The sequence below is a fragment of the Mastomys coucha genome, unplaced genomic scaffold (genome assembly GCF_008632895.1).
Source record: "Mastomys coucha isolate ucsf_1 unplaced genomic scaffold, UCSF_Mcou_1 pScaffold7, whole genome shotgun sequence".
Classification (NCBI taxonomy): Eukaryota; Metazoa; Chordata; class Mammalia; order Rodentia; family Muridae; genus Mastomys; species Mastomys coucha.
This window is the reverse complement of record NW_022196913.1, coordinates 1,389,811-1,411,933: the sequence shown is the minus strand read 5'-3', so window position 1 is coordinate 1,411,933 and position 22,123 is coordinate 1,389,811. Positions and strand designations below refer to the sequence as shown.

At 45.2% G+C, this 22,123-nt stretch overlaps 1 protein-coding gene across 9 annotated transcripts in view; it reads right to left on the bottom strand.

Moving 5' to 3' along the window:
• Positions 1-22,123, bottom strand: part of Frmd4a (FERM domain containing 4A) — a 480,303-nt gene that overhangs the window by 199,726 nt on the left and 258,454 nt on the right. For 2 of the 9 annotated variants that reach the window (XM_031359495.1, XM_031359492.1), the window contains exon 1: positions 16,205-16,838. The exons of 5 other annotated variants lie outside the window; for them this stretch is intronic. The gene's annotated coding sequence lies outside the window, so the exon portion shown is untranslated. Of the gene's footprint in view, positions 1-12,695; positions 12,870-16,204; positions 16,839-16,946; positions 16,968-22,123 lie in introns of those variants that run through there. 2 more of the 9 variants (XM_031359493.1, XM_031359494.1) reach the window with 2 other exon arrangements.

Genomic DNA, 22,123 nt, shown 5'->3' with positions numbered 1-22,123 from the left:
CCACTGGTGGCTTTCAACCACCTAGAAACACCAGTGTCAGGGGGTCTGATGCCCTCTTCTGATCTCTGTGGGAAGCAGGCATCCATATGGGACACATATGGACATGCAGGCAAAACACTCATAACATGTAAAAAAATATATATATATATAAATATATATATACATATATATATGGTAAATCTAAAAAAAAAAGAACAAAGAAATAACAGCAACTGAATAGGTAAGAATGAGAGTTTAACATTTTCAAGATAAAATCCGTTAGTTAGCAGATAATTACAGCTTCATGAAAAGGCCACTAACACTCTCATGAAATAAAACGAGAGCAGCAATGGTTGAAAGGTCTGTCTCCTCAGACTCCTTCATTTCTTTTCTAGAAATGTATTGTAAAAAGAGAAATGGAGTTGAGGCATCATAGGCAACCATAGTTACCATGGTGGGAGTTCACTTAGTGCATGTGGTATGGCAACAAGGTTACCGTGGTGGGAGTTCACTTAGTGGGGATGGTACGGGTCAGGTATGCCATTTGCTCAATAACCAACAAATGCAATTTTGTCCCTATGCTTAAGACGAGGAAATGCCAAATTAACAGGCAATTACAGAGCACTCACTATGACAACAGGGGTGGGGGTTTGGGGGTAGGTGAGGGACAGTGGGTTTGGGGGTAGGTGGGGGACAGTGTTACCTCCTTCTCTCAGTCCTGTGAAGAGTACCTGACAAAAGCAACTAAAAGAAGAGCTATTTGGGCTCAAGGTTTGAGGTATATTCCATCCCAACAAAGAAAGATGGCTGCGGGCCTGACTCCCAGGTGGCTGTAGTACAGGAGCTCCCTCACAACTTGACAGGTCAGGTAGCACAGAGCAAAGGATTATGGTACTCGGCTGACTTTTTATTTTTTTCTCTTTTTATTCAGTCCATGACCTCAGTGGTCAAGAGTGAGCTTTGTCTGTCAGTTCAACCTCTCTGGAAACACATCCAGAAAAAAACCTGATTCCAAATTCAGTCAAACAGACTAGGCAGATAAGCCAACTCAGAGACCCTAATTCATACCTGGTGAATTTGATCAGTAACATGGTGGCCAGATTATGATTTGATTACATTAAAAATATGATTTAATGTTGGGGTTGGTATAGGAATAGGTAGGTAGGGTTGGTATAGGGATGAGGTAGGGTCAGGGGATGGTGTTATGGTTGTGGTTAGGATTGTTGTAGGGGTAAGGGTAGGGCTAGGGTAGGGATATGGGGAGTAAGTAGTAGGCCCAGAACCAGACGGAATTCTGGCAGAGGCAGCATGATATTTGGAAGCCTAGAATGGAAAAGGATATAGAACACTATGGAAACATCTGTCATGCATGGAGCTGGAGGATGAGTGTGGCCAAGGGGAGAGCAGTCAGAGGTACAGCCAGAAGTGGAGGGTGTAAGGATGGCTAACGTATTCACAAAACTGAAAGGAGCCACCAAACACTGTTTCCAAATGGTCTTACATGGTGTAGAAGCAAGGAAAGTCTGGGAAGGGACGGGATCCAACCAGCAAACACTTGAGGCCCAGCCTCTGATCACAAAGATGCACTTGGAAAAATGTAAGGCAATACTAAAGCATGGTGCCCATCTTCATCCATGTGTTTCTCCTCAGCAATTTGTAAAGAAACTCAGGAGGCAGGCTCATCAAATGAGAACATACCAAAGAGGATGGATGGGAGTTTTAGAATGTACAAGTTGGGATTTATGGTTTTTGGTTTTGGTTTGGTTGCTTTTTGTTTGGTTTGGTTTGGCTTGGTTTGGTTTGGTTTGGTTTGGAGCCAAAAGCAGTATTTCTGGAATAAGGAAATTAGAAGGCACTTTGTACTCCAGTACAGGCAAAACATTTCTTGGTTCCACGTCTAATTCCAGTTATGATATTTTTTTCAAGAAAAAAAAAGAAGCTTGGGGTAGTCTAAGAAGTGGTAACAACAGGTCCTAAGACTAAACCTTCCCAGGACTGTCGGGGGAAAAATGTATACAAAGCCTCAGTATCCCAGGCTATAGGGAGGATGACCATGTAATCTACCACCTTCCTAGGATGCATTCCACTGCAGGCAGAAAACAGGCATGCAGAAGAGCTGTCCTGGGCACAGAAGGAGAGATGTTCCTAACTTGATATGCAGAAAGAGAAAGGAGAACTGTTTCTTTAGTGGGCAAAACATATAGCCAGTAGAAGTCCCAGAAGATACATTCAAATTCATTGAAAGACAACTGAATAAACAGATGCCATTGTTCAAAATGGAATGGGTTAGGCTGTAGTCACAAGTGACCAGGAGAGATGGAAGGCAGAGAGGTTGCAGAACAGCTTGCTAAGCTCAAGGAGGGTGACACACAAGTGCTCTGAGTCACCCTCCCTCCTCTCTGAGAAGCTGTGACAGACAAGATGTGAACATTTGTGCACAGGTATAAGCAAGGATTTCAAGAAAATGTATTCATTTTAATAGGTGATATATGAACCATAGTTTCCCGTAATAATACATCCAGTTGGGTAAGACATAACATTTATTTTCTGCGTAAAAAGGCTTTCAGAAAATTGTACACCAGGCTAACAGGCATGAAACATGCATTTTCCTTTTTTCTGTGTAATGTTGTAAGGACTCAGCAGAGCGTTCACCTAACATACATGACTGCAGTAAGTACTGCACGCACTGGTGGTATGTGCTGGCAACCCTGGCCCCTGAAAAGTGGACGTAGACTGATCACAAGTGGAATCACAGTGAGTTCAAGGCTAGCCTAGGCTACCTAAGACCCTGTCTCACAAAATAAAAAAGTATAAATAATGGTGTGACTGGGAGTATAGCTAGGTAGTAGAACATCTGCTTAGCATGCAAAGAGTCCTGAGTTAGTTTCCAGGACCAAAAGTGAATGAATGAATGAATGAATGAATGAATGAACAAGAAAACAGATAAATAGAATTGAAAAGGTTGTTTCGTTGTTTTATTTGTGTGTTGAACAAGTATTGCTGATGTTTGGGTAGAGTAGTCCTGTGTATCAAATCCTAATGATATCTTTTTGGTCATATGACTGCACTCCAGTATGTAAGTCAATCATTCATTTTTGTTTACACTTAAGCTTATATTTGGCTATATCGTTATTTTGGTTTTATCGTACTGCACTATTTACAACTGTGGATCTCATAAAACAACAGGTTTTCATGGTTGTATTGTAAATATTTTATTGACATTTAGATGACAGTATGTGTATGCCTATAATAAAATATAACTGCCATTATAAATAGGTACTCAGTACATATTTTTGCATAACAGTTATAAATATATTTAAATTATATATATCTTTTTATGTTGATTCAAGGGCAATCGGCAGAAGAGGATTTATAGGATGGAACTTGCATTCATTGAGAGAGGTTTGAATTTTCCTTTTCTAAGGGTATGGATCCTTAAACTCAGGTTTGAGAACACGTGTATTCTTTGCAGTCCACATGCCCACACCATTTCCTGTTAAGATCTGCATATAAAACAGCTCTCACAAGCCCCTGTCTTTGAATAGTTGGTGCCTAGCTTGTGTGCTGATTCAGTGGGTTGTGGAGCCTTTAGGGAAAGGGACCTAGCTAGAGGAAGTGGTTTACTGATGAGTGGGCCAGGGTTGGAAGGGCTATATCCTTGCCCACTTCCTGCTCTGTTTCCTGGTCCACACAAAGAGAAGAAGCCATCTGCGCCATGGACATTACCCTTGGCTGCCATGAGAGACTGCATTTCCCGAGATTCCCTTCAGCGGTCCATGCCCGGCATCCCATGACACCAGTGAGAACAGTATCTAACATTGCACATCAAGCAGAAGTAATATTAGCTGCCATTCATAGCTGGTGGTACAGCTTGCCACATAGGTGAGATGGCTTGGGGATGCTTTTCTTCCTGAAGTGGTCTTCTTTATATATTATACCTGCCATTGCCCGACTCAAAGTTGGTGGGACACTTGGGGCCTTAGTGGCTCTTAACACGTAGAGGAAAATAAAAATATCAAGGACTTGCCATGAGCTACCAGGCCACCTGCGCTGGCAGAACCCACTCTACAGGCATATGACACCTCAGCCAGTCCTGTCTCAGGAGGCTTCATGCAGGGGATCTGAGAGCTTGGGTATGAAGCATGCTACCGTCGTGGGCAACCTCAGCAAGACTCAACTTTGGGTTAAGTTTCCAGTATTCCACAACCTCAAAGCACCCCTCCTATAGGGTAGTCCCAAGGCTCCTACTCCAGAAGTTAGAAAGCCAGCCCTCACGACATCAATACAAAGTACACGGAGAATTTGGGAAGGCAGGATGCTAACATCAAAAGAAGTTTTGACAGCTACTCTGACATCTGTACAGGGCAGTCCATCTGGACCAGGGCCTGCTGCTTGGGTGTTTACATAACTGAGTTCTTTGGAACAGATTCCACTAGAATGCCATTGGCAGGGGCTTCTTGCTTTCACTGAGCTATGCTGGCAGATTTCCCCTTCCATTCATCTTCAGGGAGGTTTCCACGCTGGCTGCCTGCCCTGTGTATCACCCTACACCAGACCTGCTTCTGGGCTCCTGACTGTGTCTCGGCAGCTCTAGAGAGATGAGAGTTCCAGAGACAGCCCACAGGTACTCAGTCATTTAGCAGTGGGAATAATAATGAATCAGTCTGAGAGAGAGAGAGAGAGAAAGAGAGAGAGAGAGAGAGAGAGAGAGAGAGAGAGAGAGAGAGAGGAAAAGGGCCCATTAGTTCTCACTCCAAGGTCTCACTCTAATGTCTACAGGCTCCAGATGGGATTGCTGTTACTGGAAATAAGCAGAGCCTTCAGCAACAACTGGTCCCACCAAACGGTAGTGCTTAAACTGTGCAGGAAGCATAGCATTAGGGCGCAGTTACAGAAATAAAGACGTTACATTGTATCTGTTATTCAAATCAAAAATTCTAATTGGACACTGAAAGGTTTTCTCAAAGCTTCCCGCAGGAGGTAATTATGATGTTGATGGCTTGTAGAAAGAGAGGCTGAGAGTTACCCTACTGTTTGGGCTCTTTCTGTGCAAGGAGAGACAAAAGATGGGTTTTCCACAGATCAGAGCTGTTTAATTTATGACAAGACTTCTGATCTTGGATTTAAGAGTTTACCATGCATGCCACTCAGAGCGTTTGGATATCCAAACACTGTGTTCTTGAAAAAGACCTGGAAAAGAGGCTGGAATTTGTCAGTGATATCAGGAGGGCCAGATCAACCAGGACAAACATGGGTGGCAGGATAGTGATTTCAGCTTCACATATTTCCTAGTGCCTAGCACAGAGCTTAAAACACAGAAGATTCTCAACTAAGTTAACCAGATTAAGGGGAATTCTTAACCGATTAAGGGGAACAGCCAGAAGGGGGAGAGGAGACAAAAGAAAGTAATAAATAAAAAGAGAAAATTTTAAAATTAGATTAGAAATATGAAGCTGATCCCCCTCCACTTGTTATACATGCATATGCCATGAAGCATTCCTGGAGGTCAGGGGTCTTGTGTAACTGCATGGATTCCAGGGTCAAACTCAGTTTTCCAGGCTCAGAAACAAACACCTTTCCCCACTGAGCAATCCTCCTGGCCTATACCTCACAGTGAGACCTTGTTTCTGAAAAAAAAAAAAAAGATAGATGATGTGCCCAAACTTCCAACAGCATAGTTTAAATTTGTACATTAAGTTTGCACAATAAAAGTCAATGATATGTCAACAAATCCAGAAGACTTGGGAGTTCAGAGACAGGCCTTTTGCATGTCAAAAAGAGACCACCAGACAGGTGAGGCTTAATTTATGCCATAGCATATCCCAACAGAGTGTTATGTCCTTTGGAAAATTAACTTGTTTTTCAAATAATATACTTTCCCCCAAACACAGTCATATTCAGACAGAGAATTGAGCTGTTTAGTTAACTAGTGTGCACCCCTTTCTCTCTTCTTTAGACAAGATTTTGTTATGTAGCCCAAAGCAGCTTGTAACTCTTTAAAGTACTCCAGTCTTGTCTTGAAACTCATGATCTCCCTGCCTTCACTTTCCAAATACAGGTGTACACCACCACGTCTAAACACTGTCTAAACATGCATAAACCCCAGCCTAGCATGTCTAGCCAGATTGCCCCTCGACCCAGGCTCCATAAAAATCACACGCAATACTACTCCCTCAGCATGTCCACTCTGTTAAATGGCATAGGCTTTGCAGATCCCAAGCAGAACCCAGGTCTAGGGCCTCCCCGTACCAACTCTTTCCTTGCAGATATGGCCAAGTCCATCATCCACATCTGTTTCTTGCTCCCAAATCTTGGACTCGCTTTTATCTTCATATCCCACAGGTAGCCTGATGGAGAATCCTGTGTCTCCCAGTGGTAATGCCACCCAGAGCCTGGGCCTTTTGCATGTTGAACTTTGGTTCACTGGGGTTTCTAAAATAGCTATCTGGCTGGCCACTTGTGCTTACTTCCGCCTCTTGCAGTCTTCCCCTAGAAATACGCAAACCATCCCCATGCAGCCTCTTGGTGGGACAGGGGTTCCCTAGTTCTGCCTTTCTCCACAGTGCAGGTCCTTTCCAGGCCCATGTGACCTCCATTGTCCACCTGTTCTCCTCTGCCACACTCAGTCTCTTGCTGTTCCCTGAGGTCACACTTCTGCCTCCACACTTCTGCCTCCATCTGTCCCGGAGCTTCACCAGGTTAGGGAAGAGCTCTACCACTTCCCAGCCCTGACTCTTTGTGTTAACTGCAATGTAAAGATGTGAAAGATGGCTCAGTCAGTAAACTACTTGGCATGCAAATCCAGAACCCGAGTTTGAGTCCCCAGCACCCATGTAACAGTCCTCAGAGGCAGTGATGTGCCCATTAGCCATTCAGCCTAGCCAAACTGATGAACTATAGGTTCAGTAAGAGATGGAAAATGACAAAAGAGACACTTGACGTTGACCTCAGGTCTCCATGGAAACATGCACACATATGCAATGTACAGCCCCCTCTCAACACACACAGTGTGTACATATCCACCTATGCACACTATGAAGAAGATAAAATAAAATGATACTACTCTTCACATTTCCCTCCAACTGCTTTATTCATCTCCATGGCAGTTTCCACCCTCAGCATCCTAATACTTTGTTCATTTATTATGTTTCTTGCTTGCCTCTTCTTTGGCCACAAGCTCCTCCAGGACAAGGGTGTTCTTACTGACAGCCTAAGGAAATGCACTAGGTTTGTGTTGGGTCTCCACATGCATGTGCTTACATGTGCATCTGTGTACACACACACACACACACACACACACACGTCTGTACACACACTTAATAAGCTGTGACTTAAAGGATCAGGAGAGGGAGTACTGAAAGGTCCAGCTAAAGAATGAACAATATGTTTCAGCCACAGGATTAAGTCCAAGGTCAGAGGAAAGGCTGTGTGTGTGTGTGTGTGTGTGTGTAAGACAATAGAAGAATGGAAGTTTAAGAGATAATAAGCTGCTAGATTATGTGAAGGGCTTTTGTTTTATGCTGAGGAGCTCGGTCTACAGGGAACACAGATGGGGAAAGGGGACAAGGAACACAGGAGAGGGTGTGTGTGCGGAGTGTGTATGAGTGGAGCTGGGACTGGGAAGTGGTGAATGGATGGATTGTAGTGGTTTTATAATGACTCAGGAGAGGGGAGATCCTGAGACAAGATTGTGGAAGCAGACACCTTGCTTGAAGAGACTGACAAATGGTAGGTCTGGTTTTGGAAACAATAAGTGTAAGAAGCTCAATGCAGGGGGAGCTGAAGCCAGACTATGCAACCGAGAGGAAGTGGAGAGGCAGACTGGTGACTCAGCCCTCACAGGACAAGGATTTTAAAGCCTCAGGAGGAAGAGAAAGAGGAGTAATTAGAAAACCACAGGTGGTGCTCCCAGTAACAAGGAGAAAGGCAGCAGAGATCTTTTGAATTCTGGGACATCATCTGAGGGTAGGGGGGATGGGGGAGAAGAACATGGAGAAATCGACAAGCTACAAGACCCAAAAGCAGCCATGATGAAGCTTGTGTGACTGACAGATGACCCCAGATAACAGGATCAGATGAGAAGGCATGAGACAACTGGCCTGGCAGTTGGCACCTTCATCTTGCAGCTATTCCACAGACCACAAGACCCTGGGCACTTCATCCCACCTTTCCTACAGACATTCGCTAACATGCAGCCATTTCCCACTCCTATGGTCAATATAAAACCCAAGTCATCACCTTGCAAAGCCTACAACCTCACAGAATCTTCCTGCTGGATTAGAGCTGCTCCTCTTGGAGCGTGGTCATTTCTATTGGCAAGACAAAAAGATTCGAGCTACGTGAGAAACAAAGGACTGTGTTTTGGGTATTATTCTCTGAATAGTTGGCTATCTTTCCAAGTTGGAAGTTGTAGAACTCAGCATTAAAATAGTTTGGAATCTCTTTTGACTAAGCTACAGCCTTGGGAACGGGAAGGGACACAAACCAAATTGTTGTGAACTACAAAAACCATGTTTGCCACAATAAAGAAAGGAAGGAACCACACAAATACCAGCTTATAATTTCTCTGTGAAATAACAGACATATCCCACCCTGTCTGGGCAAAAAGATAGCCATAGGTAGTCCCTCAAATATAGCCTAGTCTTGGAAGTAAGCAGACAGGATGTTCTATAAATACTTCCCGTTTATGCATATGTTTAACACTTGTAGTCTATGCATCTAGTTAATCCATCACCAGAAGGCTGGCGTTGCTTGCTCTGATGCATTCTACTTAACATGGCCAAGTGTGCAGATCCCTTAGTTAAATATTAGGTAAGTTGGTATATTAATTTCTTGTTTTGTATGGATACTACCCTAGGATCTTTGGTGTGACTGGGTGATTGGGGCAATTTGGGGGTGGGGTTCCAAAAAACCGTCCTACATTTTCAGGCTGTAATATGGTTTCTGCTGTTAATGCAGTACATTAATTATTAACAGTTTATTCATTAACTGTTCAAGTGCCTGTTTGTTTATTTATTTGTTTGCTTATTATGAATGTGGGTACACTTGTGCTATGTGGAGGTCAGGGGACAACTTGGGGGAGTCAGTTCTCTTCTACCACATTTGGGTCCTGAGGATCAGACTCGGGTCTTTGGATGTGAAGGGCTTTCACTTACTGATTCATCTGAAGCCCATAACAGGAGTTTTCCCTTTCGATGCTGAGCAGCAGCTAACACTACTAGACAATATGATCTTCATCAGTTTCAGTCTTACTCTACTCTAAAAGGCCTGTGAGCTTTCTGATCATTTTTTGAGAACTAAAGAATTTTATAAAGGTAAGGGGCTGCAACCCACCAGCACAAAGCCCAAGTCATCTTTCCTGTCTTCCTTCCTCCTCCATTTTAATGCCTCCTAATATACTGAGACCCAGACACAGCCTCAGGCTTTCTCATTATCTCCCAGTTATTCACTCTCATGCCCCCATTACATCACTGGGCACCCCCATTCCCATTAACAACCTTTTTTAAATAAACCTTTCTCTGTTCCCAGTAATGATGATGGCTAGGGTCATGTGTTTTCCTGCACAGGCTCTTTCTGAAAGGCTGGGGTGACTTTTACAAATGGGTCAGCTAATGTTTGTCCCCATTGTCCTCCTTTCTATGACATTTCAGCATTCTAAGAGAAAATGTATGACTTATTTTATGTTTATGTTTCTTCTTAGACTCTAATATGTTCTAAATCTCTGTGTAGTTAGTATTGTTGTACCTTCTGATGTCAGGAGGGCAGATCAGAGACAAAACTTATTTTAAAAACTAACATTCTATCTATCTATCTCTATCATTTATGTATCCATCCATCCATCCATCCATCCATCCATCCATCTACGCATGTGGGGAGGGGCACACACCCTGCTATAGCGTATATGTGAAGGTCAACTGTCTCCTGGAAGCTGGTATTGTCTTCCAGTTTGAGCCCCAGAGAAGGAACTCAGGATATCACAATTGGTAGCAAGCACCTTTACCCACTGACCCATCTCACAGACCCATCAATGTTTTCGCATCACCTTTCACATCTCAGGTGCTTCAAGGCTGTTCTCTCATGTGAGCCTCTGAGTGTGACTTTGCTTACTGAAGCTCAGAGAGATTTAGGAGCTCACTACAGGTCTTACAGTCAGAAGGTGGAAGAGCTGGCTAGATAACAAACCCAAAGAAGATGCCACAGTGTACACTGTGCTTGTCACACTCTGATGCATCATCTAAATACCTGCCACAAGACAGGGATGTTTGCCTTGGTCCAGTAGACGAGGCCCCTCAATATGAGTGAGCATCTCCTCGCTGATAAGAATGATGTCTACAGCTCTTTCACTGCTAAAATGCTCTCTCGCCAAAATGTTCAGTGGTTCTAAATCACATGCGTACATACTGTGCAGACTGCCCTGAGCTCTGGGTGCACCCTGAGGCCCTCACAGTCATAGCTGTGGCTCTTAACATCATCTGTCACCTTCTGCGCATGTCTCCACACTCTTGCCAAGTCTCACAGGCTACATCTGTGCCACTGGTCACTCTATAGTTCTTCTGTTACCAAACACTCAACGGACCCAATAAAAGGGGATTGAGAAGGCAGAACACTGCCTCACATTGTGCTCAGCTCTGAGTCTGCTTCATGTCCTCACCACCTCCCCCTTCTCTGCTTTTTCTCTCTGAGCAACACAGAAATAAATATTGGATATTTACTGGGGGATAGTCAGAGGCAGCCAGGAAGTGGGCAAGCCAGCCCCGTGTTACCCAGCTTTTATAGGTGTGTCACTCAGATCCAGATGGCTCTGCACTATTTGGGTCCCTAGTTTTGGATTCGTCACTTTACAGGCATGTGGGGAGAGCACTAATTGTGCATTTTACGATTATGAATGGCACAGCCTGGAGATACTCCCATTCTGACTTCCACCATACAGCATCTATCTAACTCCCCATTGCACACCATTTTTTTTCATGCATTCCTCATTCAGTAGGGACAAAGAAAGGCAAGGACATTGATAGATCAAGCAAATTCTGTTGGAAATGGTGGGGAGAGGCATGAGGTTACAGGGGAAATATTAGCTGATTCAAGGGGGAAAATATTGCTCAAAGAATATTGCTCTTGCCTGTACACCTAGCTTGGGAAGATGAGGCAGGGGGGTTATGAGTTTGAGGTCACTGAAGGCTACATGGCAAGTCCAAGGCTAATCTGGGCTATAGAATGAGACCCTGTTCCAAAAACAAAAACATATTGTTTGAAGGCTTAGTATATTGCATCATAATACTGACTCCTGGCAATGACCTCAGGTCTCCAATGAACCCTCTGTACATCAATGTTGGAGCATGGCTTCGTGCTCTGCTTATTCAACAAGGACCTATAAAGTTCCATCAGCAGCAGTGGATCACATGTACTCAATGTAAAATGGACAACTGTATGCAGGAGAGGCCAGGCCTGTTTGGTAACGGACCTGAGTTCAAGTCCAGGAGCCTGTGTTAAAAAAAAAAAAAAAAGCCAAAGGCCTGGCAAGACTGTATGCCCTTGTATTCCCAGGGCCAGAAAGATAGAGACAGGGAAGGACCCCTGAGGCTCACTGACCAGCCTAATTAGCCTAACTAAAGATTCAAGAACACTAAAATACATTGTATCCAAAAGAAAGTGAATGAGCCCAGAGGAATGGTGAGAGGATGTCTTCCGGCCCACACATGCACATGTATTGGTGCCCACACCTACCTCCCTACCTGAGGATGCAAGAGCCATGCACTGGCAAATGCATACTAAAATAGACACAAGAAGGAACATGCAGATGTGTTCAGAGTTAAGCCAGAGGCTATGGTGTACCTGCCAATGCTTTAGACTATGGATAACAAACTTTTGCTCCTGTTACATCATGAACACCTAGAATACCATTTTCAATAAAAATCCAGAAAATACTGCCTAGGAGAGAAATGACACTCCCCTCCAGGGAGATCCTACACTCAAAAGCTCTGACATAGAGCCAGCTTCCACACCTGCAGGGAGATTACACGCTCTGTTCAAACTGAGACCACCAGCTCATCTTTTTTTGTTGGACTATTTGGTGGTGGTAATAAGGCCACTGACTGACCCAGGTAACTCATACTCCTCTGTGATCCACCATCAGCTGTAGCCTATATTCTTAAGCAGGAATTTCTATCTTCAAGGTAAAGATTTCTTTGAAGAGTGGGGTACCCAATTTCTACCAATACCCTTAGGAATCAAAAAGACATAGAGCCACTGGCGTCCAGAATAAGCATCATGGAATTTGATAACCACTGAATATCAGATCTGTTCATTTTCTGTAAAAGAAGACATATATCGGTAGTTCTAGAACAATGTTTCTGGTAGTGGACCTGGCTCCCTTCAAGATCAGGATTGTCAAAGATAGATAGGCTAAGCCAAGGGATGGAGAAAGGGGTGGCCTAGGAGAGTGTTAGTGAATTCAATTGTTGGGAAGAGCTTTGCAACAAGCTGTGTGCACACTGATTCTGAAAACTTCCTGTCCAAACAAGCAGTGGAGCCACCTGGCCTTTCTGTGGAGTACTGCCGCTGCCGCCCATAGCTCCTAGAGACACTGTACCAGCTCTTAAGTGGTATTCTTAAGGAGAGCTATTCTGGGGAAGACAAAACCAGAAGTGAACAACATTCTCAATGTGATTTATTCTAACTGGGGCTAGGGCTAGAATGAATGCTGGAGTAACACTCACATCTCTTCCTTCCCCGGCAAGCTGGATTTTAGCAGCTCCTTTCTCCAGGTTCCCCAGGATGGGTAGAGAAGCTTCGAGAGCTCTCTACAGTTGGTTCCTTCTCTCGCTGTTCTTGCTGCAGGCCTCTCTTTACAGAGATGTCCAGAATCTCCTTTTGTTCCTTTTATTATACCTCTAGAGAGCAGAACATAGCATAGAACCAGACATGGGCAAGGTAGGGAAGCCAGTCCCTCTTTTTTCCTTTAGTACAAGTAGAATAGTTTCTAGGATATAGGCTGAATAGGCCCTTCTATAAGGTTCCAGAAATCATCTCCAATTGAGATGCTAGGATAGTTTCCAAGGAGACACAAAGCAGGAGTTTCTTTTCTAGCACAAGTTTTACTAGCATATCTGATGATAGTAAGAAGAAAGGAAGAAATGGAGTGAAAGGACTGAAGAATGAGGAAAGAAAAGGATTATCCAGGGCTAGTGGTGAACACCTACAATCCCTGTGTTCCTCAGAGGCAGGAGGACCACAAGTTCAAAGTCTGCCTGCCTTTAAACAGAGGGTTTAAAGCATCTCTGGCAACTTGGTAATAAGACCTTACTTCTAAATAAAAAAGTTAAAGGGACTAGGTTTCTGTAGCTAAGTTCCCTAGAATCCCTAGGACTGTGTGATATTGCCTAGCATGCAAGATGTCTGGGTTTAATGCCTAATACTAGAAGGAGGAAGGGGGAGGGGAGGGGGACAGAGACAGAAGACAGAGAGACAAAAAGCTGGTGATGAACCCAGACTCAGACTTTCTGATGCTGTGTATAGCATATTTTAAGATAACTTCCTAAGCTAGTTAACTGTTAACATGCGTATTTCTCAGTTCAACCTATAAGACTAGAATTTTCTCCAGAAGTTGTGTTGTTCTTTCATTTATTAAAAAAAAAAAAAAGACAAATTTGCTGATGAAAAAATTATTTAAGACAAAGCTGTTTTGTTGTAATGTTTAAAGTGTAAATTCCTGTTCTCAGGCACCCAGTGAGTATTATTTTAAATGCAATAAGGGTATACATAGAGTTGTAAATGATAAGAATGTGATTTGCGGGATTCCTGGGAAAAAAAGGTCATTAGCATAAACAATGTGAGCACAAGTTCAGCAATTAGAAAGCAAAATTAGCCACAGTCTTTGGGGAGGTCTAAACCTCCAGCCCACAATTACTTAAAGACAAAAGCCCCCCCCCAGCCCAGCCCCCCAAGAGACTTCTTGAAAGTTTCAGGTCTTCTACTTCCTGTCACAAAACAATGGCAACGTTTCCCCCCTCAGACCAAGGTTGACTGGAAAAGCTTCCTCGACATCACTGCCTACCTACCATTCTACAAAGCTTTCCTCAAAGCTCCAGGACCCAGACAGTACTTCATCTCTTATCTTGGCCTTGGGCTCTAACTTTGCTGTGACAATTAAATCACTACTGTACACATCTGGTATACAAATCTCATGGATTAAGAAACCAGAAGCGTGCTGAACCTCAGAGGACTCAGTTTCCCCAATGGCAAAATCATACTAATGGCACTAGCCACCTGCTGGGCCTCCAGGGGACTTGTCAACACGTCTAAAATTACCAAAGCCCAGGGTCATAAAAAAGAAGTCTTATTAAGCAAATTAGTTCAGGACAAAAACTAAAAGAATAGAACAACAGTGGTGACAGCTCATAGTTGGTTCAAACAAAAGAGAGCAGAGAATGCTGCTGATCCTATGACTATTAAAACTATTCTCCTATAATCCAAGAAGAGCTTAACTTAAAAATAAATAAATATAATATATTATCTCTACTCACATCAGCCCTCACTTCTTTGCAACTTCTCTAGAGGCAACTTTATGTTCGTTGACCTCACCTTACATTGTCATTTCAAACCATGTCCAAATATTACCCCCAATTAAAGTAAATAGAAGAAGCTATGTGACGTCTAAGCATGAGATGCAGTCTAATGTAATTGCCAGTGAGCAAGTTAGCCTGTCTCCTGATACTCGAGGTCGTGAGAGACAAGTAACACTTAAGAGAATTAAAACCAGATTTTCTGCTGATCCTGAGGCTCTGACTTTTAGGGCCAAATGCTACGAATGAGTTTAATACAACTTAAAGACCAGAAACAACAATACAATGAAATATCATCCAGTGCGTACAGCTCTACTTCCCCAGCACTCTGTTGCATGTTTTGATGCAGGCATGCATATCCTGGTTCATGAAGTCTAAGGGATACAGGTTTGCAGCCAGCTCTAAAGGTCCTTTCCCCAGAGCCTGTGGTGGCTGCCTTGCATGAACTCTGTCTGCAGTTTGTCCTGGGTTTTTTTGACTGGTGCTTTCCCACACATCAATCAAAAGGTTTGGAAAAGGATGAGGCCAACCCGTGCTGAGATGGGGGTAGAAACAGTGCAATCATCCTGCAGTTAAACGCAGCCATCAATCCAAAACTGAACGGGGACCATCCTATATTTAGAAATGAGCCTGTCTGGGTTTTCTGAGCATCCCTCTCATCAGATTTGGGGAGGATTCCAACTGAAATGAGCCAGGAGCAGCAACCCAGCCTCTGTTGGGATGTTCCATTCATAGGGGAGGCAGCGCCTGGTCCATTCATGGTGGGGTCAGGGAGTCCTTTCCAGGCATTGGATCTCAGCTCTCAGCAAGCCACACTTCCCAGAGAGCTGGCACGGCTGCATCATTCAAAATGAGGATGTCTATTAAGGAGCCACGGTTAGAGCTATTATTAGAACAGCCATCCCTTGGAAATATAGCAAAATTTGTCTGAATTGACTGAGCAGTTACTCTACTAACAAGCAAGGGACCAGAGAAAGGTAGTGAGTCACTGGTTACATACAGGCAGCCCCCATGCCTTTCAAAGAGCAGCTCTGGGGAGACCTTCCTAAAAGCCAATGTGCACCAACATCTGGACAGCTGCCTGCAGTACAAACGCATCTCATTTAGCCATTTTTTAAAAAGCGGGTACTAACGGGGGTTCCCTCCTCTTCTCCCCTCCCCAGCTCCCATTTTCTCTGCATCAAACTCTGCAGCCATCTGGAAAGGAAAAGCCGGTTCCTCTCACCAGGCTCCCTCAGCTGAGGCTGCCTGGCCTCCGGCCACCTTGTGAAGAGCCTTCTCCTGCACCCAAAAGACCGGACACTTCCACACGGGGGCTGGGGGTTAAAACCCCAAACAGCTAAGCTTATAGAAACCTTTTCTTTCTCCATGGGAAACTCAGAGTGTGGGTTGTGATGCCAAAGGTATGTGTGTGTGTGTGTGTGTGTGTGTGTGTGTGTGTGTGTGTAGGGGGAAGGGCTGGTAGAAGGTAGACATCGTATTTGCCCCACGTGGGGCTTGCATTTTTAAAAATGTAACATACGCGAAATAAAAGCCCCCAACACCCCCCCAGAAAGGAAGTGGCAGGTTCCTGCTGCCCAGCCCAGCACCGGAAAATGGGTTCAGAAGTACAGCATCATCAATCGACCCCCTACCACCGCGACCGGGAAACAAAGACACGTTACCTTTTATTTTAGTGCTCTTCTAAAGGAGCCGAGGAACTTCGTATTGTAAGAGGCTAGTCCACGGAAACCAGCTTCCCATTCGTCCCGGGCGCAGGCCCTTGGCCTACCAGGCGGCCTGGGGAGCCCGGCGCCGCCTCCACCTCCTCCGCGGCGCCCGCAGCCGCCCCGCCGGTGCTGGCGCGCCCGTCCCCGTCCCCGCCCCCGCCGCCACCCCAGTCCCCGCCGCGCCCGCCACGGGGCTCCGTCAGCCCATCGCCCGCTCGCGCCGCTGCTCACGCCGAGCCTGGCCCAGCGCCAGGGCGCACGGCCACCAGCCCGCCCCTTTCCCGCGCGGAGATCCGCCGCCCGCGGCGCCCGCTCCTCCGCATGGTGCCTGGCACCAGAGCCTGGCAGGGCGGCCGCTCGATCGCTTGCGAAGCAGGGACTGAGCGCGCGCCCGCTGGCGGGGCCTCCTTTCGCCACTGGATCCCAGGACAACAATGAGATCTTCTTCTTCCCTAGAGCCGGATCCAGCCAAGGACACCCCAAGTCACCCCCTGAGCCGTCTCTAGCTTCTTTCCCAGTGCTCCTAGCCGCACCCGCAAGCTAAGCAAAGTTAGGTCAGAGAACAGAGAGGTTGTGCGCATCAGAAGCGCTTACGGAGATGCTGAAGAGGATGACTGTGATCTGGAAGACTCCCCTTTTCTTTTCAAGACACCCAAACCCACCCAGCCCCAGTCCCTGCTGCGAGCCCCTCTCCTACCCTGCGAGCCAGAGAATGCAGATCCGATGGCTGGAGGCTCAGCTCTCCCCCCTCGATCTAGTCCAATTGTCTTGAATGTTAATCTCCCCTTAACTCCTGGAGAATGGAGGTTGCTATAAGATAACCCAGTCATAGGGCTATTGTCAAGGATTCGCTATGTCCCTAGGAGAGGGAGACTTCCATTTCAAGAGACCCGGGGGGGGGGGGGGGGGGGCGAAGAACCAGCCAGGCTCCCTTTCAAAAACAGGCAAGAAAAGAACTCACAAGAACAATAACTCAATTCATATTGTGTGTCTAAATGTTCACTGCCTGATGAGCTCAAATTGCTTTAGACTTAGACACATATCCCTCCCACCCCCACGAATTGTCAAAACACGATTGACAAAATAAAATAAAAGTAATGGGGGCACAAGCACCCACTTAGCAAAATAGTCCTTGTCTCAATCTCTGTTCAGAACCTGGCCATCTCATAGGTTCTCAAAATGTATCCATCAACCCTCCAGGCCAGAGGTTAGGTTTCATCTTACTCTAGGGAAATGGAGTCGTTTCACCACCTACACCAGGACTGCCAGGCTACCCTGTCAGGCAGTGAAGACTCACAAACTTTTATCAAGAAAACAAATCCTTGCATCTACGTGGAGAGTGACACCTAGGCATTGTTGGGGCTAGGCAAAAGCTCTACCACTGAGCTGCAGGCCCCAGCTCACATCCAATTGTCTCTTCCTTCTTGCAGATTCTCTTTCAAGGACCTCTGGTGAGAATCTGACAGTTCCAAGGTCTCACACCCAACAGGAGAGACATACTTTGCAAGTTCTGTTGGGGCGACTGATGGGTGAGTGTTTGAGGATCCACAAAGAGGGCCACCAGTCTCATTGCAGGTTGATATGATCAAGAAGGAATGTGAAACTGGGTTTGAATCAGATGTTTTGCTCTGGAAAAAATGGTTCTAGTCTAATACAAAGCCCAACTCGTTCACAATGAGACCGGGGCCGCTTTTTTCCTGCTGGTATTGTCAGAAGCAGTTTTATTTCTTGGCACACACACACACACACACACACACACACACACACACGCACACACACACTTTCTTTTAGTTCAGGGGACTGAACTCACACTTGCTAGGGGAAATACTGAGTTGCAAGCAAGTAGGCCATTTCCAGTTCCAGCCTGTTTTGACTGCAAAGCTGAGCTGATGTTCAGGCCTATAATATTTCTCTTCCACACTCTCTTCAGGACTTTAGCTAAGACTCCTGTTGCTTTGTCACTCTTGGCTGTTGAGATTGCAATGCCATGGGATGTCCCATTGGTAAGTCCTCTTCCAGGTTTGCTCCTGTAGAGGGGTGGCCTTACAATCACTCCCAAGCCTCAAGCAAGGACAGGGTATCCCCTCTCCTTTCTTCTTGCCTTACATTCATGGATCGATCACCTACCCTGAAGTAAAAATTTCCACTCAAGAGTTCCTAGAGAGTGGCTTGGGGAGCTGGCTCAGCTGGTAAGCATGTGGCTCTGGGTTTGGGATCTAGTTTACTACCTGAGTTCAGATCCCCAGTGAGGAAGAAGCCAGGTGGTAGGGCAGTGCACAGTTGTAAGAAAATGTAGTGAAGAATGATTGAGGAAGACTCCAGAACTTGCCTTTGGCCCTTGCACAGACACACACATACACACACACACAGAGAGAGAGAGAGAGAGAGAGAGAGAGAGAGAGAGAGAGAGAGAGAGAGAGAGAGAGAGAAAGAGAGAGAGGGGGAGAGAGAGAGAGAGGGGGAGAGAGAGAGATAAAGAGAGAGATTGACCTTCTCCAACTGCCCCTGGTGTGCAATGAGTAACCACTGACTGTAGATGTTGTAAAGAGCCACACATCTCCTGCTTTTTAAACATTAGTTACACAAGCTGGATCAGTTCTTCCTAAAGTCAGACTGGATCCTAAAACTTCTCTGTATCCTTCCAGGCTCCTATTCATAAACACTATGCTTATTGAGGTGACTCTGGGAACCAGATCCTCCAGAAGCATCAATCCTTACTTTTGGTTGTCTGCTCCCCCACCAGGCTCCCAGGCACCCCTCTATTCCACACCTTCATAACTGTCTCCCAGGTCCCCATACATGCCAGGTGCTCATTTAGCCCCTTGTCACCCAGCAGCCAAGATGTCAGATGCTACTTGAGTTATATCACTGCTCTGTTAGAGGCTGTGGTGGCTTGTCACTGCCTCCCACCATCCTGTGGGCCCTTCTCATGTTTATCTTCACTGTCTCCTTTCTGCATTGGAACCACTCTGATCTTTCCTTCATTGTTCTGTTCCCTGCCACCATCCAGGCCTATTCTACACACTGTGTAGCTAGATCCTTGTTATCATCCAGGTTTGAGTTCTACACATTGAGTGTGGCCTCTTCTGGATTCCATATATGGAGCATAGCCTCTCCTGGAACTCTTCACAACCTCATCTTGTTTCCCTCTTAACACTTGTGAGACCCCAGAGTATGCTTCAATTGAAACGTATTTCTTTGGTATATTTTGAAATGGCAATTAGGGAAAATGGGGATAATCTGAAATGCTGCTCATTTGTGAATGAAATGTGTACAAGTGCACATTACTTAGGTAGATAGCTTATGACAGAGGAGTCTGGCTTGACTAGGAGATCACAGTAAAAAACAAACAAACAAACAAAGACCTCAGAGATCTCTCCTGATAAAACACAAGCCATTCTGCCATTGATACCAAAGAACTTAGCTGCATAACAGAACAGCCTCTCCCACCCGCCATGACCCATGCTATCATCTTCTGGATCTCAACTTTATACCCAGCAAAATGTAAACTTTACCTACCTAGCTCTTTCCTTTGGGACTCAACTTATGGTTCTTGTGTTCAGACACTATATAAAACTTGTTTTTTAAGCTGGCCATAGAGGTCCACCTCTGTACTCTCAGTACTTGGGAGGCTGAGGAAAGAGAATCACAAGTTCAAAGCCAGCCTCGCTGCATAGCAAGTTAACCTTGTATGGTGGTTTAAATAGGTTTGGCTGCCATAGACTTATGTGTTTGAATGCTTCGCCCATGGGGAGTGACACTATTAGGAGGTGTGATTTTGTTGGAATAGGTGTGGGCTTGTTGGAGGAAGTGTGATACTGTGGGGGTGGGCTTTACGGTCTCATATGTTCAGGCTCAGATGATAGTTTCCTTCTGACTGCCTTCAAATCAAGACATAGACTCTCAGCACACCCAGCACCATGTCTGCCTGGATGCTGTCTTGCTTCCTGCTATGATGATAATGGACTGAACCTCTGTACTGTAAGCCAGCCTCAATTAAATGTTGTCCTTTATAAGACTTATCTTGGTCATGTTGTACCTTCACAGCAATGAAATCCTAACTAAGACACCTTATCTCAAACAAACAAACAATAGCCCGGCCAATAAGAAGGACAAATATTAGTATTTCCCAAACCATGCAACTCATAATAATATCAGGGTGGAGCTCAATGATGAAGTGTGCTTGTATCCCTAGACTCTAGCTGGATCTATAACACAGGATAATAGCCAGGTGTCATGGTGGCTCACTGCCCTCCATCCCAGCTCCTGGAAGACTGCAGCAGCTACAAGGCTAGCCTAGCTGATGAAGTGAGATTGCCCATCCCCACAAACAAACAAACAAACAAATGAAGAGCAGGGGGCGGAGAGAAGAGATGCCTCATTTTCATATGTGGTGGTTTGAATAAGAATGCCCCCTATTGGTTCAAATATTTGAATGCTTAGTAATCAGGAAGTGGTGTTATTTGAGAAGGATTAGGAAGTGTGGCCTACGAAGTGTCACTGGAGGGCTTGGGCTTTGTGGCTATAAGAAGCTCACATCAGCCTTCCTCTCCCCACTCCTTCCCTTGGCCTGCAAATTAGCACTCAGCTACTGCTCCAATGCCATGCATACCACCATGTCCCCTGCCATGATGATAATGGACCAGGACTCTAAAACTGTAATCAAGCCCCCAATGAAATGTTTTCTTCCCTAGAGCTGCCTTGGCTATGGCTCTTCACAGCAATAGAACTCTACAAGTACCACGTAAGCCTGATGACCTCAGTTCCGATCCCCAGAACCCATGTAAAAAGACATATGTGGCAACAACACATCTGTCATCCAGGACTCCTACAGCAAGATAGGAAGCAGAGATCAGAGAATTGGTGTTCTGACCACAGACCAGCACTGGAGTATTCTACACAGCAGAAAGAAACAGTAAGAGAGACACTACCTCAAATCAAGGGTGGAAGGGAAGAATCAGCCCTCCAAAACCTCTCCCATCTGACCCCCACATAATGTCGTTGAACATGTCCCTGCCTCTTCCCACTGAAGTTTGTAACGTTGCTGTTAGAGCTGTGGAAGGTAGTAGTGATCTACTCAGAATGTTGTTGCTAAGAACATTGCAAAGATTTGTTAGCCATCACAAGATTTCTGTAAGTTGGAGATCATTTCATTCTTATTCTGAGATGCAGAATGAGATGTCTTGAAAACATTAAGGATCATGCTTGGTGTCTTTGTTCACCACATTTGAACCCAGAGTTGCCTTTTAGAGACTTGGGAGCTCTTATTGTCCCTCTGGATGCTGCAGTACCTTTTGAATGTACTTGACTATGCTATCAGACAGTGGGTGTGGCCACAGATTTCTCCTCTTTGCGTTGCAAAGTGTAGGCAGAAGCTAACTATGATAGGAGGCAGGTATGGCTTTGGGAGATTCTCTACACATCTGCCCCTGTGGCTGTGCTCTCATGTGTTTCACAGCCAGCATTGATTGGGGGATAACCTTCAGTTCTACATTCTCTATTACTAACACACATACTTTCATATTTCAACCATGTTGTAAAGATGGAGAAGAAGCTCCCAGGAACAGGGTAAAGTGCTAGGCAGGTTTCAAATGAACCCTGTTTTATTTTCATACCCAGTCCTTGTTTCTCCTCATTTCAAAAGCAATAAAAAGGCAATTATGAGTCACTTGTATAAAACATTAAGAATTCCATCTCAGGCTCTTACTCCTGCTTCTCTCTCTCTTGCCTCTCACCCCTTTGTCCCCCCTCTCTCCCCATTCCCTCCCCTACCCCATCTCTCCATGTGGCCATGGCCATCCCCTACTTCTCTACTCTCTCCTTCTCTCTGCCTTTCTCTGCCTCTGCTACCATCTTAACTCCCCTCCCCATGCC